Raw genomic sequence first — 17,546 nt, 5'->3', positions numbered from 1 at the left:
GCATGAACAGACACTTCTCTAAAGAAGTGGCCAACAGGCACGTGAAAAGATGCTCAACGTCGTTCCTCATCAGGGAAATACAAATCAAAACCACACTGAGATGCCACCTCACGCCAGTCAGAGTGGCTAAAATGAACAAATCAGAAGACTATAGATGCTGGAGAGGATGTGGAGAAACGGGAACCTTCTTGCACTGTTGGTGGGAATGCAAACTGGTGCAGCCGCTCTGGAAAACAAGGTGGAGGTTCCTCAAAAAATTAAAAAGAGATCTACCCTATGACCCAGCAATAGCACTGCTAGGAATTGACCCAAGGGATACAGGAGTGCTGACGCATAGGGGCACTTGTACTCCAATGTTTATAGCAAATAATGGAAAGAGCCCAATGTCCATCAACTGACGAATGGATAAGGACGATATGGTTTATATATACAATGGAATACTACGTGGCAATGAGAAAGAATGAACTATGGCATTTTGTAGCAACGTGGATGGAACTGGAGAGTGTGATGCTAAGTGAAATAAGTCAGACAGAGCAAGACAGATGCCATATGTTTTCACTCTTATGTGGATCTTGAGAAACTTAACAGAAGACCATGGGGGAGGGGGGGAAAAAATAGAGAGGGAGAGGGAGGGAGCCAAACCATAAGAGACTCTTAAAACTGAGAATAAACTGAGGGTTGATGGGGGGGTGGGAGGGAGGGGAAAGTGGGTGATGGGCGTTGAGGAGGGCACCTGTTGGGAGGGGCACTGGGTGTTATATGGAAACCAATTGGACAATAAATGTCACATTCTAAAAAATGGTTTGCTTTGTTGTCTAACGGTTTATGCTTCTACTTTAAGAACTTCATCCTCAAACAACATGAAAGTCATGTCATTTGGGAGGGGGGGAGGGAGGTTGCTGAGAGGTCTGGGTTATGTGGGCCAGCACGTGTCCCCAGCACGGCAGAGGCGCGGGGCAGGGACTCTCGCTCTGAGACACGGCCCCTGGCCCTCTGCATACGCATTACACGTCCCTGGTATATTCTGGGACTGAAGGAAAACATGGAGATTGGAGTAGAGACGGTAAGAAGCATGAGCACAGAACCACACATGAGATTCTAGTCTGATCTATGGTACTAACGTTCAGCAGTATCTCAAGCAACTCTCTTTTCTTTTGAGGCCCCCAGTTACTTATTTATCTGTGATGGGGGCACGAGGTTAAAATGATTAGAGGTCTCTTCCAGATCTCCAAAGCCACGCAGGGTTGGAGGTGACCATGGAGAGACATCAGGGGCCTGACAAGCTTCCCAGTCCCCTGCCCCCAATTCAGCCAAGACTCGGGCATTTCTTTGCATATAAAAGGGAACAGGCCTGGTCATTTGGGGCCATCGCGGGCTCTCGTGGTGGGAGCCACAGGAGGCAGGTTTCAGATCGAGATGGCGATGAATTCAAGAAAGATAAAGCCTCCGTAGGTAATGAGCTCCCCATCACTGAAGTGTGTGAGCAGAACCTGTACCAGCCTTGGGCCGAGTCCTGCAACCTTCCGTTACAATCTTCGCACGGTATTGTCATCGGCTGTTTCCTCCACGGGCTCAATGACTGAACTGCGAGCCACCCGAGCGTCCAACCCAGGGGTTCTCAACCAAGGCAGTTTTCCCCCAGGTGACATTTGACGATGACTGGGGACATCGCTGGGAGTGACACCTCCGGGTGGAGGCAGGGGAGGTGCTGTGGGCATTTAGTGGATAGAGGCCGGGGAGGCTGCTAAACATCTTAGCGAGTCCAGGAGACCCCAGGCAACAGAGAATCGTCTGGTACAAACTTAGCGGCATCGAGGTTGAGAAGTCCCCGGTGAGCCCCCGCCTCAGCCGGGCACTCAGCACAGAGGCTGGCACACGGGGGGCAAGCGAGACGGGGAGGGGAACGACCTGCAATGTAGGGCAGGGGTCTGCTTGCCTCGCTGTCCCCCATGCCCACAAGGACCCCATAGGAGAGTTGTCCAGCACGGCTTAGGAGAGCGTTCCCCACCCCAAAGCACAGAGGGTGAATTCGTGGTCCGACTGGGCCATCCCTTCCCGAATTTGTGACCCATCCTGGTCAGCGAGGAGCCGGACTAGACCCCCACCCTTTCTTCGACCCTCTGGACTAACTGCCCCGTTGTCAGCTGAATGAGCCAAGACTTGAGCTTCCTCTCTGTATCATGGGGCCATCAGCAGACTCGCTTGCAATGGGGAGCCATGGAAGGATTTGGAGCACAGGACTGGCATGCTCAGACGTGGGCCTGTGTTACCTTCCTGTTGCTGTTGGGACAACTTACCGCAAACTCAGCGGCCAAAACCCGTGCAACCCTATTCTTTTAAGGTTCCGGAGGCCAGAAATTCCAAATCAGTTCCACTGGGCCAAAGCCCAGGTGTCACAGGGCCGGTTCCTTTGGGAAGCTCTGGGAGAGAATCATGTCCTTGCTTTGGGTAGCTTCTGGAAGCTGCCTGCATGCCATGGCTCTCGGTTCCTTCTTCCCATCGCTTTGCCTTTTCTCTCCTGCTTCTGCGGACACATGGCATTTTTTTCCCTCTTCCGTTATCAATTTTCCCTCTGTCTTTTTATAAAGATTGTATCGGTGGGCTCACCTGGGTAATCCAGGCTACTCTCCCGCCTCCAGGTCGTTCATTTAATCACATCTGCAGAGTCCTTTTTGCAATACGAGGGGCAACAGACTCACGGGGTCCTGGTGCTACAATGTGCACGTTTGGGGAGGTGGTTATTATTCGGCCGAGCACAGAGGCCAGACAGGGAACAGACTGCAGCTCCCAGCGGCCAAGCCATGGACGAACCTAGAAGCCCGGCCCAGTGACCCGGACCAGCCATTTGGGGGACTCCACTGTACGGTGACAACTTTCTCCAAGGTGTCCCAGTAACACTCCAGGACCCCCTCAGAACACTCTGCACGTTGGGGAGAGGATAGATATATGGATCAGGTCCCCACATTAATATCTGTGCCGCCTCAGGCCGGTTTCTGTCCCTCCCCAAGCCCTGTTTCCTGATCTGGCACAGAGGGATCATTAACCCCATCACTGCCTGCAGGACTTCAATAACATCAGATTACCTACCATCCCCGACCCCCTACCCCCCTTGCCTCTCTCCACTTGATCAGCCACACTAGTCTTAAACACACCAACATTACGTGCCTCAGGGCCTTTGCACTAGCTGTTGCCCCTGCCATGGCTGCTCTTCCCCAGATACTGACATGGCTAGCCCGCTCACGTTCATTTCTGTGTTCAGTGTCATCGTCTCAAAGAAATTATCCCTGAACATCCTATCCGAACACCACACTGCTATCACTCTATCCTCTCTTCTGGCTCTATTTTAGTTTATTTTTTTTTTTAATGTTGATTTATTTTTGAGAGACAGAGACAGAGAGAGTACACAGGGGAGGGGCAGAGAGAGAGAGGGAGACAGAGGATCCGAAGCAGGCTCCACGCTGACAGCAGAGAGCCCAGTGCGGGGCTCAAACCCACAAACCGTGAAATCATGACTCGAGCCCAAGTCAGACGCTTAACTGAGTCACCCAGGCATCCCTCCGCAGCGCCGAAGCAGAGAGGGAGTGGGGAAGAAATACCCCGACCTCTCCCTCCACCCCCGGCCCTCCAATCTCCAGCCAGTGCCTCCACTGGCCCAGACCACGAGAAATCAGAGCACAGGGGGGCCGAGAGCAGCCGGACATGGGATTCAGCCTCCCTGGGCACCAAGCAAGGCAAAAAAAAGGGCAGGGAGTGGATCCAGCAGCAGGAGGCAGGTGGTGGCCGCCATATTGAACGTTTGTCTCCTCCCCAAGTTCATATGTTGAAAACCTAGTGCCCAAGGTCCTAGGTATTAAGCCGTTAAGCCATCAACTCCGGCTCTCGTCACGATCTTACGGTTCATGAGTTCGAGCCCCGCATCGGGCTCCGCACTGTCAGTGCCTGGGACTCTCTCCCGCTCCCTCTCTCTCTGCCCCTTTCCAGCTCGCGCGCGCTCTCTCTCGCTCTCTTTCAAAATAAATAAACTTAAAAAAAAAAATTTTTTTTTTTTAACCTTTAAAATGATCTGTCTCCCCATTCAACGTGTAAGGTTCATGAGGATGAGGATCTTTGTCTCTCTTCATTATAACCTCACCCCAGGTGCTGTGAACGTTGCCCGGGTGCCCGTTGGTGCTCCGTAAACGATTGTTAATGAATAAGCAAAACCACACCAAACAATGGGTCTAAAAGTAAAATGCTTTGTGGGCAAGAGAGTAGCAGGCATACGCATGAAAAGCTGTCATACTGTGGTTGGATTAACTCCTTCGGAGCTGACTGTGTGATTCATGCAGCAGAGAACAGAATGAGGGGAAGGAAGGAAGCATTTGGTCACCTTTTCCTCATCCATGGTGACCCCCGGGGCCCCTGCCAGCTCTGGGTATTGTGCCCAGGGCACCTGCTCCCCCAAACTGCAGGCTGTGCGATGCTTATTTAAGAAACTTCCAGATCTGCTCTGGCCCCCTGCAGATTCGGCCAAATGAGTCCTGCCAGGTTTTCCCCTCAGGGAACGGTAGCATTTTTAGCCCCACCTCCCCTCGATTCAGAGCGGGCATGGCAATCGCGGGGGAATCTGGGGCCTGGTGGCCGTCCAAGGAAAGAGGACTGTGTCCGGGGAGGCTCTCCTAGGCTATGAGAAGCAGCTGCGGGAGACCTGGGACGCTCCCCAGGTCACTCCCAGTCCGCACCAAAGTTGGCCCTGCCGTTACCTAGCCCTGGCACGCAGAGTGGCTGAGAAGGCAAGCCATTTGCGAGGTCAGGGGGCCTTGGGTTCAAATCCCAGAGCCTCCTCTTGCTAGCCCTGGGCCGCCTCCTCCCTGAGGCATTAGTTCTCGGGCTTTCTTTATGCCGCTCTCCTGAGCATGACACGAATCAGAAAGTCCCAGCAAGCGCCTGGCACGTAGTGGGCACCCCCATGCCGCGTCCTGCCTTGCCTGGCTTCTCTTCTTAAGAGCCCTCCAGAGACTGTCGTCACCGAAACACCGAGAGAAAGTAAGTAGCCAGACGCCAGCCCATCCTCTACCCGGAGCAGCGTCTCCGCGTTTGAAAACTTCCAAGGCAAGGAAACTTCTTCTCCCAGGCCGGCTCCATCCACCTCGGCTGCCACCTTGAAAGCCCCTCCGCCTTCCCCCCCAGGGCCTATCGCCGCCGTCTTAAGAAAAACCCTCCTCTCTCCCGGTGCCTGGAGTCGTCGCCCGGAAGGGAGGGGGAGCCGAGGGGGACGCGCTAATGGGGGACGCCGCGGCAGAGGAGAAGACACAATGGATGAAAGAAGAAAGCGCATCCAAACACGCGTTCTTGTTCTCGAGAAGAAGGGCCAAGTCTGACTTTATAGCAACAGCTTTGAGAGCAGCAGCGGTGGGATTTCATGGCAGAGGTTCCGCGGGAAAATCAATAAGCGGGGCCGCTGTTTGGAGAGGCAGCAAGAAAGGCCACTAACGAGGCCAGATTGTAACAGTTCTGCGAGCAGCCACAATGCTCACCTTACACGGCGCGGCCGCGCGTTAGTAAATAATAAATCACAGCGGCCGGCGGGCGGCGGCGGCGGCTCCGGACAGAACGCGGCGCGTTTGACTGCAAAGCAGACCCGGGGCCATGAATTATTCACCGCCGCGCGGAGATAAAACACGGCCGCGGGAGGAGGCGCAGCCCCGCAAACAGGTGCCCGGCGCGGAAATCTGCCTTTTGATTACGGGCCTGGGCCGGGGATGGGCCCGGCCGGGCCCGCGGTTCGGGGGGCGGCGGCGCTCGGGGCGCGGGGAAAAGATGGGATTAATCAGGGGCGGCAGCCGACGCCCCCCAAGAGCGATTTGCCAGACTCCGGGGCTGGGAACGATTAAGGGCAGGCCCGGCAGGGCTGGCCTGTGTGTGCACGCACGCCCTGGGTGCTGCAGCCTGCCTGTGTGAGCGTGCACGTACGCAGGGCATTCGTGTGTGCGCGGGCATGTATGCTGTGTGTGCGCGCACGCGCGCGCGCGCAGCTACACGCGCCTCTGGGTTCCCCTTGGGAGTGCCCATAGTGCCCTTGTGGTCTGTGTGCCTGCAGGCACTTGGGACGGGGCGCGTGATTATGTGCAGACGCAGGGTACGAGTGTGGGAACCTGCCCGTGCCTGGTTCTTCCCGCAAGCGCGTGCGCGACTGGGGGGGGGGGGTGCACGTGCGCGAGGACACACGGCATGCACGTGCGCCGCGTGAGCACGTATCTGCCGGGCACGTGTGCTTACCGGTGGTCCTGGAGGTGCAGAAGCCGCTTTGGGCCGTCGTCCCGCGTACCCAGCGTCTCCGGACGCGCATGTGGGCACACGCAGGGTATGCGTTTGCGTGTGGCCATATTTGCACGTGTGGTATTTGCGAACAGGTGCGCGGTGCGTGCGTGTGTGCGTTTGCAGTGTGTGGGGCAGGCACGTGTGTGCAGGCGGGGGGTGTGTGCCCGGCGCGTTTGTGTCGGCGTGCGCTGCGTGTGTTCATCCGTGCCTTGTGACGTCTTGGAGGTTGGTGGTGCGCATGCGTAGTACAATTGTGGGTCCTCGTGAGTGGTTTTGGGCCAAGGCGCTCACGCGCGCCCTGAGTACCTGTATCGTGTGGTCTTTTGCATGGCTCCCTGCCGGAACCAAAGCACACGCCAGAGGCCGTGCGCGTGATTACGTGTGCCCGTGTGTGTGTGTGTCTGTAGGGTGCAGACGGGCACAGGGACCTCAGCGCGTTCTGTTTGTGCTCACATACACGTCATCGTAGCGGGGCCAGCCGCATGTTTGCCGCGGCCGCGTTCTCCCCTCGCTGCCCATCTAAAAGCCAGTCCGAAATGTCACTGCCGCCACAGAACGGATCACAGCACAATGCGTCTCCAAGACATAATGAACAATGTGCGATTTACTGACGGCTTCCTGGAGAGATGGAGAAGAAACTTTACCTCCTATTTTGCACCCCAGATTTCTTTGAAAGCCACGGTAAACACCTCTGCCTTCTTCCCAAGGGCCCTGTGGGGTGCCTCACCTTTTCCTTCCCCCTCCTAAATGAGTTTTTCTTCATTTACTCAACAGATTTTTACCGAGCCCGGCGCTGTGTTGGGCCTTGGAAGATACCAAAGGCAGTAAGAAGAAGAATCTCAGATTTGGGGAGCCCAGGAGAATAGTGTAGGTCAGACCCACGCACCTGTCGCTAGGACACCCAGTAGGAAGTGGCTGGTCCCCTAAGACGAGGAATCTGTCAGAAAGCTCAGAGCGGGAAAGAGATGCCTCACGACTGGAGAGAACCCAGAGGTCTCCCCGGAGGTAGCAGCACTGAAGTTGGGCTCAGAAGACTGGGGAGGATTTGGCCGTGCCAAGATGGAGACATGGGTCAGGGAGGAAGTCGAGAAAATAAAAGCCTAGGGGTGTGTCTCAGTCAGGGCCCAGTTAAGAGACAGAAACCAGGTACTTGAACAGAAAGAATTTAACGTAAAGAATCGTTAACCAGGGATTCAAGCTAAAAAGGTAAAAAAAAAAGAACGCTCAAAGTTTTCATACCGTTGGCGACCGCAGGACGTGACCACCAGCTCCGGAGCTCGGAAAGCAGAGAGCAGGGTGGAATTATTAAAATTTAGAAGCTTAGAGGCAAAGCCCCTTGGGCCTGAGATCCAGACCTTTGAGAAGGAGGCACCGTTGGCCGTCACGGGTGTCTCTGAGCTTGGAGGCGGGGCTCCCCAGGTCCAGGAGCCAGACCGCTGGAAAGGGGGCACCAGCAGCTGGTGCTGGTGTGTCCAGGGGTGCGACGAGGCTGGTTCTATAAGAATTGGAAAATCGCCACCTGGGCTCAGCTGCTGCCCTGGGACAGAAAATGCTGTTGCCGTGGTGAAGAGTCGTGGCCAGGGAGATGCTCACGGAGCTGCCAGCAGACAGGACGTCCACAGGAAGGAGCGAGACCCTCCTTCTCCCAACCTCGTGGTCTCCCTCCAGCGACGGGATGGGCAGAGCCGGACATGGAGCCAGAAGAGTGGCCTTTGGAGCTGCGGCCCCTGCATCACAAAGCTGAGGCCAAGAGGGCAGCTTCGGGGCTGAGAGATGGTAACTCAGTAACTGTCACAGTCCACCCCTTTGACCAACCGGCATCGGGAGACACCCTCTACGCCCGTGTGAGATTCCGTGCAGTAACACCACAGCTGGGTCTCTGCCTGACATTCTCTCCACCTTCAAAATGAGGAGATACGTTTTCCACTGGAGTCACCCCGGGAACACCGAAAGAATCCGGAGTGAGCTTCCCGCCCGGAGTCCCACCAAAGGGCTTCGGGAAGGGCCGGCAGATGGCCGACCGCGCACTGGAATAGAGAGGTGACGCCCTTGGCCTCTGGCTCCGTGGACCCTAGAGCCTGTAAGTATTTGGGAGTCCGCAAGTTATGCCAAGCCGCTTCCCCACTGTGACCCTCGGCTTTGTCTTCTGTCTGCCTGCAGTGAGACCCAGAGGAAGTTGTCAGCCTCTAAGAGCAGCCTGTGGGCAGTGGGAGGGCAGGTTCCAAGACTAGACTTCCTGTCTCCTCTGCCACTTGGGATGTCTTGTGCTCTGATCCCAATGGCTCTGATTTAGAAGACGCTTGGGAAGCATTTCCGTGGGTCCTTCAGTGCGGTGTAGAATAGGAATGGTAAGCCTGGGACCCTGAGCCTGGAGGGGTACCTCCCTAGCCAGCCCAGACCCACCCAGACCCACCCAGACCCTTGAGGAGGGGCCCCTGCTTGAGTCCTCAGGGTTGCAAACAGGCACTTAGAGAGCCGACAATGATCTCCCCTTGCCGCTTCCTGCCGTAGCCCCTGCCTATGCCCAGCCTATTTGAGTGAATATCCTCATGATGCAAGGTAAGATCTGTCTGTGCCCAACCCCAACCCAAGGATGACTGCTTTCTTGTAAGTACTCCAGGGCCTGCCGTGCGCATCCCAAGGAAGAAGGCGCTGATGGTAGAATGTCGGGCATCCTCAAGGCTGCCATAGTACAGTTGTGCAGGCTGTGCACTGCCAAAAGGTTCTTGGCCGAGGGGAAAGCGGGGGCTAAAACCCATCCTGGAGTCCTCCCCAGAGGTTGGGAAGACGTTACCTAATTCTTACAAGGCACTTTCTGGACTAGGGCCGGAGCTGGGTATCAACATACCTAGGATAAACCAAGTCACCACGGTGATTCTACACGTTTCTGAGCTCCCAGGGGCTGCGCGGTCCTCACCCACTACGAGATCCCTGAGCAGGATCAAGTCACAGCTACAAATGATCTAATCTAACATGCTGCCCCTCTGCTTGCTCCTAATACTGGTGAAGCCTGGGCCCCCTCCCTCATCCCCCGGGCGGCCACAAGAAAGGAAGCCTGTCCTATCTCCACAGGCTGCAAGCAGGCCTGCTACTCAAGCCCAGCACCTCTGGGGACTGACTTTGGGCAGAAGGGCTTGACTTCAAGTGCCTCGGCTCCCGTCTCTGCGAAATGGAGGTAATCACGGCTTCTCCCAGAACCACTGGGAGGATTAACCGCAGTGATAACAAACAGAGTTACCACTTCACGTGACCTCCTCCGAATACTTCACATACACCAGCTCCTTCCAGAAGAACCCTTTAGGGGGGGGCCTGCCTGTCGCTTCATTTTCGAGGTGAGCAATCTGAGGCTCCGAGAGGTTAGGTAACTTACTCAAGGTCACAGGTACTGCGGGGCGGGATCCGAACCCGAGCGGGTTCCAGCTTCTGTACGAGGCTGCCCCTTTCGGAAGTGGGGGGGGAGGGGCGGGGAGAGCACGTGGCAAACGTGGCATATGGGAAATATTCCATAATTGCAGTTCCTGGTATATTTTTTCTGTTAGGATGGGTCCTGCCTGGCTTGGGGTTATCTCCGGCAGTCACTACGTGAGCTGTCGCCATCCATCCCTAACCAGGGCCCGGCATTCCTTTCTTCCTGATACCAGCCCTGGGGTCTCCGGAAAGGCCAGCCTCTGACCCCTGGCCAGGGCGTTATCAGTCTGTCTCTGTCTCAGGCAGCGATGGGCTCCCTTTGAATCCACGTTCCCCCGCCGACAAGCTGTGTGAGCCTCAACGAGTAGCTCGGCTTCTCTGTCTCTCCGTTTTCCCGTTTAAAAACCGATCAGGAAACGATGTATCCCCTCGCATTACCATGAGGATCCAACATCTCGTTCCGTGCGGAGTTGCCTAGAACAGTGCCTGGTGCAGAGTAAACGCTTGAACTCTGTGAGTCATCATTGTCTTTCCACACTATCCACCTTTTATCATAAAGCGTGGTTTGTGACGGTCCCCCCAGCGACTGGGGAGTCCGTTAGAGCACCGTGTCTGGCCAGTGGTTGCCATCGACCCCATGAGAGGAGGTCCAGGGCGGAATTTCCAGATTCAGGACTTCCTGCTCCACGGGATGATCGATCACGGCTGCCCAGAGCTTTGGGTAGAGAAGGATCCTGAAGCCTTGTCTGGGCCCAGAGGGAACAAGGGATGTCACGGACCAGCGATGCTCGCGCCCAGCATGAGAGAGGCAGGAAACGGCCTTTGCTTTGGCTTCCCCCACAGGAGGTGGAGCCCAGACAAGTGCAAGGTTGTTGGGGAGGCGATGTCAAGACGACCCCGGAGTTAAGTGGGGCATGAGAAGGAAAAGCAGGGGGCGCGCCTGGCTGGCTCGGTTGAAAGACCACGCGACTCTTGATCTCTGGGTTGTGAGTTCGAGCCCCACGTTAGGTGCAGAGATTACTTTTAAAACATCTTAAAAAAAAAAAAAAAGAGGAAGGGAAAGCAGATAGCCAACGAAGGGGGCAGTACGGAGAGGGGTACCACTGGGGCAACGCGGGCTCATTCCTTCTGGGGGGTTCTTTCTGGAGATGGCAGCACACCCCTCAGGATCACCCCGCCCGTGGGCGGGACAGCAGAAGAGCTACTCTCTGGGCATTAACTCTTTGACACCTGCAGGATCCTGAATGCAGCTCCTTCAGCCAGGAAGTAGCCCTCGAGTAGAGAGATTCAATAAGCTGGTGGAGACCCAGGCGGGTCTGCAGTGACCTTTGGGTGGAATGGGGAGGGGTCTAGGGCACCTGGGACACAGGTCGTGAGTGCTTTGCATATGCCAACACACACCGTGTCACCTGCCTCCCTCCTCCCTGCTCCTTCCTTACTCCCCTCTTCCCTGACCCGCCTGCCTTCTTCCCTTCCCTCTCCTCCTCCCCCCGCCTTGCTTCTGCAGGCATCTTCTGTGCATCCGTGACTCGCTGGGCCTCACGCTAGGAACCGGGAGTCACAAAATAAGTAACAGCTCACCTCTGCCTTAGCTGTGCAGCCTGGTGAGAATGGTGAGAATGGCTGAGACCGCCCCCCCCCCCCCCCCGTCTCCCCGAAGAGGCAAGAAGACGCCCAGAGCAGCTAATAAATGGTTCCAAGTGGTTCCTTTTCAGGCACTTTCATTTTTAAAAGCAGGGCCCAGGGGCTGAGCCGGGGACTGGCAATTAGAGGCTGAGCCCGTGTTTGAGAGGAGGGTGCGAGGAACGCAGACACCTTGGAAAAAGTAAATTTATCAGGGCAGAGGACGATCTTACAGGGTATGAAATTTACAAAAGCTCCATCCGAAGAAACACTAATTACGGGCCACTTTATTGATGTTTAATTCAAAATCAGAAGCTGATGCAAGTGCCCTTCCCTCGGAGCGGGAAGGAGGCAGGAGACTTCCTTCCTAATAATTTACTTAAACCGAATTTCATATGGGAAATTAATTTGCCTGGAATAAAAGCAAGACATCGCTCCAGAAGTAAGAAGTCACCTTGAACGAGTCTATCCTCACACGGACAGCTCCCTGTCTTCCAAGGCTGGAAAGTTCCATCGGGCAAGAATTCTGGAGGAAGAGCGCGGCTGTATTTTGGGGTCCTTGGGGCTGTATTTGTTTTCTATCGCTGTGTGACAAATGGACACAAGTTTGTCAGCCTGAGGCGACGCAAGTGGACTATCTTCACAGTTTCTGTGAGTCGGGAGTCCGGGCATGGGTTAGCGGAGGTCTCATAAGACCCTGTCAGGGTGCTGGCTGGGCTGGGTCTCATTTAATCCTCAGCGTCCCTTTCCAGGATCCTTCAGGTGGTTGCAAGAATTCAGTGCCTTGAAACTGTAGAGCTCATGGCGCCTTTTAGCTTCTTCAAGACCAGCAAGCGAAAGGATTCTAGGACCCTCGCCATCACCTGATTCGGTCAGGCCCACCCAGGATAATCTCATTTCAGTGAACTCATGGTACGATGATAGGAGACCTCATCACAGCGGGAGGAGCGAGGCAGGGTGAGTAGGAATCCTGGGAACCATCTTAGAATTGCCTCCCGGGAGGAGGCGGCAAAGGAGCTGGCTCCAACCGAACCTTCCTCAGCCCGAGCTTGTGGAGGAGCCATTTTGTGCTGCTTGGTGCAATCTTAGCCCCGCTGACCTCGAGAGAAATAGCAGAAGTGTCTTACATGATTGGCTGGGCAGTAATTCCAGGAAGCAAAAAGGACAGTGTGAAATCGTTAGAAATGATCTCTCCCTATCTGTCACAAGCATTTCATCTTAAATTTGAGAAAAGAGTATTCATTGACTTTTTAAACTTTATTATTATTATTATTACATAGGACCAAGGCAATTCTTCTGAGCATGAGCCTCCCCCCTGGAGCTCCCCGTAATCATTCTTATGTGAGTGAAACCCGTAGCATTCCAGGTATGACTTCCAATGTCCCTCAACGTGGAGTGGGACTTGCAGTGCACCTGCCAAGCCATGGGAATGCAAAATCGGTCTAGCTATTTCCGACGTCCGCGGCCTTTCCTAATGACTTTGTTCCCTCCTCATTGTGACCGCGCGTTCTCCAGAAGAACTGCCTTCCCTGCGACTCTCCAAAGCATTCGCCTCCTCGGTTTTGCGCTCCCACACCATCGGCTTACGTAAATAGTTAGCGTCGTAATGTAATTAATGACGAGAACCAGCGCCCCGGCAAAGAAACACGCTTGGGAATAAATTCAACCAAACGGGGGTGGATCTGCCCAGCTCCGCGCTGTGGAGCGCGCACGTGCGGGCACACAGCACCGCGGTGTGCCAGCTGGGGTGTTTGAGCCCCAGTGGCCCGCAGCCAGGCCGTTTAGAGAAGACAAGGACGATAGTGGCTCTGTCTGGCAAGTTGGTTAGAAGATCGGTGGGGAGCTCTTCTACCCAACCCTGAAACGGGAAGTGTTTGGGCAAGTGTGAAGTCTGCCGTGAGTCCGAAAGGGTGTCCGGGGCTGGCCCTGCTGTCCTCATGCCTCCTATGTATCTGCTTGTCTTGAGCCCAGGCGTCCTTCGTGATGCCATGGGAGTGAGCGAATTCTCCCCTCCCCACCTCCCGGGGAAGGAGGGAGGGCTGTGGGGCTCTGTGGGCTTAGTCCTGGCTTCCTCTGCCCAGCACCGTCACTGCCCCCTGGGGGTTGTAGGAATCTCCGCCTGGGGACGAGCTCTGTAGCGGAGTCTCCAATCCAGTCAAACGCACTTGGTGACTCTGTCCAGATCCAAAAGGAGAGGGGGATCCCCTGGGTCTATTGCTCTCATCCTCAGATTCTGGGCAGCCTCCACTCACCCCTGGCATTCACGGGCACTCCGAAGTAATGCAAGGAAAGACAAGAGCCTAACAACAACAACGGCCATCGTTATTGTTATTTCTTTGCCCTCCCATGTATACACCCTTGATAGGAACCATATCCTGGGCTACGTGCTTTATGCTGGTCGGCTCGTGTAATCTTTTTGTTAACGCTATCAGGTCGTTAGGATTAACCCCATCTTACAGACGAAGATGCTAAGGCACAGGATGTCCGGTGATTTGCTCATTATAAAAGCCAGGGAAGCTGGGATTCAAACCAAGATCTAGTGAATCCAAGGCCATTGCTCTTAACCCCACGGAATTGGCTCTTGGACTTTAACGTGCAAAGAATTCCATTTTGGGGGGAAGAGCTTGATGAAAATGCCACATCCTGGGGCCCTACCACCACGGACTCGGATTTGGTAGATTTGGTCAGGACCCAGGAATGTGGGTTTTAACCAAACGTACCACATAGCCGGAAAGCCTGGGGTCAGTGGGTATACCATGCCACACAGTGCCCTCCAGGACTGCCCCTTGCCTGAGGCTCGGCCTCCTGCGGTCCGGAGCCGTGAGCCAATTCTGGACCTGGTCCTGAGTCTTCTGGGGACCCTGCCCAGAAAGAACTCCTGCCTGAGCCAGTGGAGGCCCCTGAGAGGGCCCTGGGGCCTTCCACAGAATGGGCTACCCCACCTGACCATGACCCTCAGGCTGGCTGCACGTTAGACTCACCCGAAAGCTTTAAAAATACTGATGATGCCCAGGGGCTCCTGGGTGGCTCAGTCGGTTAAGCGTCCGACGGTCCTGATCTCGTGGTTCGGGAGTTCGAGCCCCGCACTGGGCTCTGTACTGTCAGTGCCTGGGATTCTCTCTCTCTCTCTCTCTCTCTCTCTCAAAATATATAAATAAACTATCTGAGTCGGTTCTAAGGTGCAGCCAGGATAGAGAACCACTGAGTCAAAGGAGAAAGAGTTCAGCCCAGGACAAGGAAGACCTGTGCACCGTTTGAAGCTGTCCAGCACAGAGAAGGAAATCTCGGGAAGTCGCGAGCGCTCCGACTCAAGGCATGAAAGACAGGACCAGGTGACGAACGACTACTGGTTACGGAGGATTAGGGGGCACTGGCGGGGCCCCGGGGGGGGGGGTGCGGAGGCTGCCATCAGGAGACAGATGGAGTGTCCGGCCTCCAACCTGGAGAGCCTGTGCTGTTGCACGTGAGCAAAACAGACCGGGTCGGGGGCAGAAAGTCAAAGGAACATGAGAGGCCAGAGCCCGGCCGGCTCACCTTCCCATTCAAAGGGAGGGCGGCCCCCCAGCCCTGTCATCATTAAGATGACATCACTCACAGTAACAGTGGAGTGAGGCCTGTCCTGGACCCTTCAGATCGTGATTGTGTGATTTAATTGTTATGAAAAATTTATGATGCTTGTGATGTGGCCGCCCTCTTGCAGCTGGGAGATTAGGTCTGCGCGCTGCTAAAAAAAAAAAACAAAAAAAAAAAACTCAATTACAGAGGATTTGAGCCCCGCCGGTCAAATACTTTTGGCCTTTCTATTCAACCAGGCTGCTGTCCTTCTCTCAGGCAACGAGCACCCGTGCACGCGTGTGCACATACGTGCACACACATGCACACATGTGCACCCGCATGCACACGTACACATACATGCACGCACACCTACACCTGTGCACACGCGCACATACGTATGTGTGCGTGCACACATGTACATGCATGCACACATACATGTGCACCCGCATGCACACGTACACATACATGCACGCACACCTACACCTGTGCACACGCGCACATACGTATGTGTGCGTGCACACGTGCACATGTGCACACATGTACATGCATGCACACACACATGTGCACACGCATGCACATGTACACATGCACGCACACCTACAGCTGTGCACACGTACATATGCACACGCATGCACATGTACACATACATGCACGCACACCTACACCTGTGCACACGCACACACGTACGTATGCACGCGCATGCACACGTGCACATGTGTGCACACACGTACATGCATGCACACACATGCAGACACATGTGCACACGCATGCACACGTACACATGCACGCATACCTACACCTGTGCACACGCACACACGTACGCATGCAAACACATGCACACGTGCACATACGTGCACACACATGCACACATATGCACACGTACACATACATGCACGCACACCTACACCTGTGCACATGCACGCGTACGCATGCACACACATGCACACGTGCACATGTGCGTACACACGTAGTGCATGCACACACATGCACACATACACATACGTGCACACGCATGCACGCACATACATACATGCACGCACACCTACACTGTGTGCACACACGTATGCACACCCACGCACACATGCATGCATATATGTGCACACACATACGCATATGTGCACGCACACCTGCACACATACACATATGTGCACACGCACGCACGCATGCATGCACACACACACTGGCACTCGTGCTTCTTGCATGAGAATACACTGCACAGGGTAATCTCCGCCCCCCCCAGGTCTCTGCCTTGTTCTCCTTCTGCCCTCCTCTTGTCCTCTGGTCTGTCTTGCTTTCTGTGTGTCAGATGGACTGTCCAGTTTTAACTCTTCTCCAACATTTCCAGAGAAGCCCACCCACCTGCCTCCATTTCACAGTTTCCTGTAAGATGTGTCGGAGGGGCCACTAACTCCAGCCTCAAAGGAGTTGTTCACCTAGTTTGTTTTGCAAGGGACGCCAAGCAGACATTTTCCACGCATGAAGGGCCAGAAGAGCCTGGTACTCTCTCATTGTTGACGAAGCCACGAAGGCGCCCCTCCCCCAGGGAAGAAGGTGGGTCAGGGACTTGAGCCGGATAAATTGCAAGCCCCCAGCTTACCCAGGCGTGGGCCACCTTCTTCTCCCCACCCACGTGCATAGACACAGAGCGCTGAGGCTCACACTAACATCTACGGACGTCCAAGAAGCTGGGATGGACAGACAGCATTGTCCCCATTGTAAAGAAGGGGAAACTGAGGCCAAAGAGATGCAAAGAAGCCACTTGGTGAGCTGCAAGTATCAGAGGCAGGAATCAAACACAGGACCCGGGGTCAGAGCAGTGGAGAACTCAGCAGGGCTCCCAATCCGTAGGCCAGTATAGCCGAGTCCATTCTGATTGGTTAGTGCCCATGCCTGCCTGATTATTAAATTCCTTCGTTTCTTGAATCCCACCCTGGCCCTCGGCTCTGGGGATGGCAGAGATTGGACTGGGAGAAGCTGGAGGCCTCCGGGCCTGCGGAGATGGGCGCTGCAAACATTACTGGGGCTTGGCTTAGCGGATAAGGTTGAGGGGGATCCCAGCCCAAATTCCAAATGGGTTTCTTCACCAGCGGTTTCCACCAGTGGAAAAGACATGCTCCCCTCCACCTCGTGTTTTCAGTCCCCGAAAACCGAATGCATCACTTGACTCCTTGGGCGCCTTTCCAGACGATCTCCCCATCTGATCTGTACCTTGGCCTCTGATGGATTTACAAGTCCAGCCTTGGCCCCGGTTTTTCTGTGCCTTCTCGTGTGCTGTTAGCATGGATGTCTTAATACGCCAGCTGAGACTTCTTAAATCCACATTGAAACAACTGTTGGGTTTTTATACCGTTGTAAAACTCTTTGTAGGGTATTCATAGAAAATGTTTTATTAATTGCCATATGTTTATTGATTTCTCTTTCATGTCGGTTCTTTTGTTCTTTCTTTGTAGTGGCAAAAGATCTCTCTGCATCATCATTTGCAAGTTATCTAAAATGTCAAAGGTGTTCTTTTGAAGTTTATTACAGATCACATGCCATAAGGCCCGGACTCTGGGTATTTACAGCGAGGGGGGGATTCCTGCACGGACTTTCAAAGCTCACAAAAGAATTGAGATCATATTGGTTTAAAACAAGACACACGCACAAAACCTCAATTTATC

The sequence above is a fragment of the Leopardus geoffroyi genome, chromosome E2 (assembly GCF_018350155.1).
Source record: "Leopardus geoffroyi isolate Oge1 chromosome E2, O.geoffroyi_Oge1_pat1.0, whole genome shotgun sequence".
Classification (NCBI taxonomy): domain Eukaryota; kingdom Metazoa; phylum Chordata; class Mammalia; order Carnivora; family Felidae; genus Leopardus; species Leopardus geoffroyi.
The sequence above is the reverse complement of the archived record's forward strand: the minus strand, read 5'-3'. Positions refer to the sequence as shown.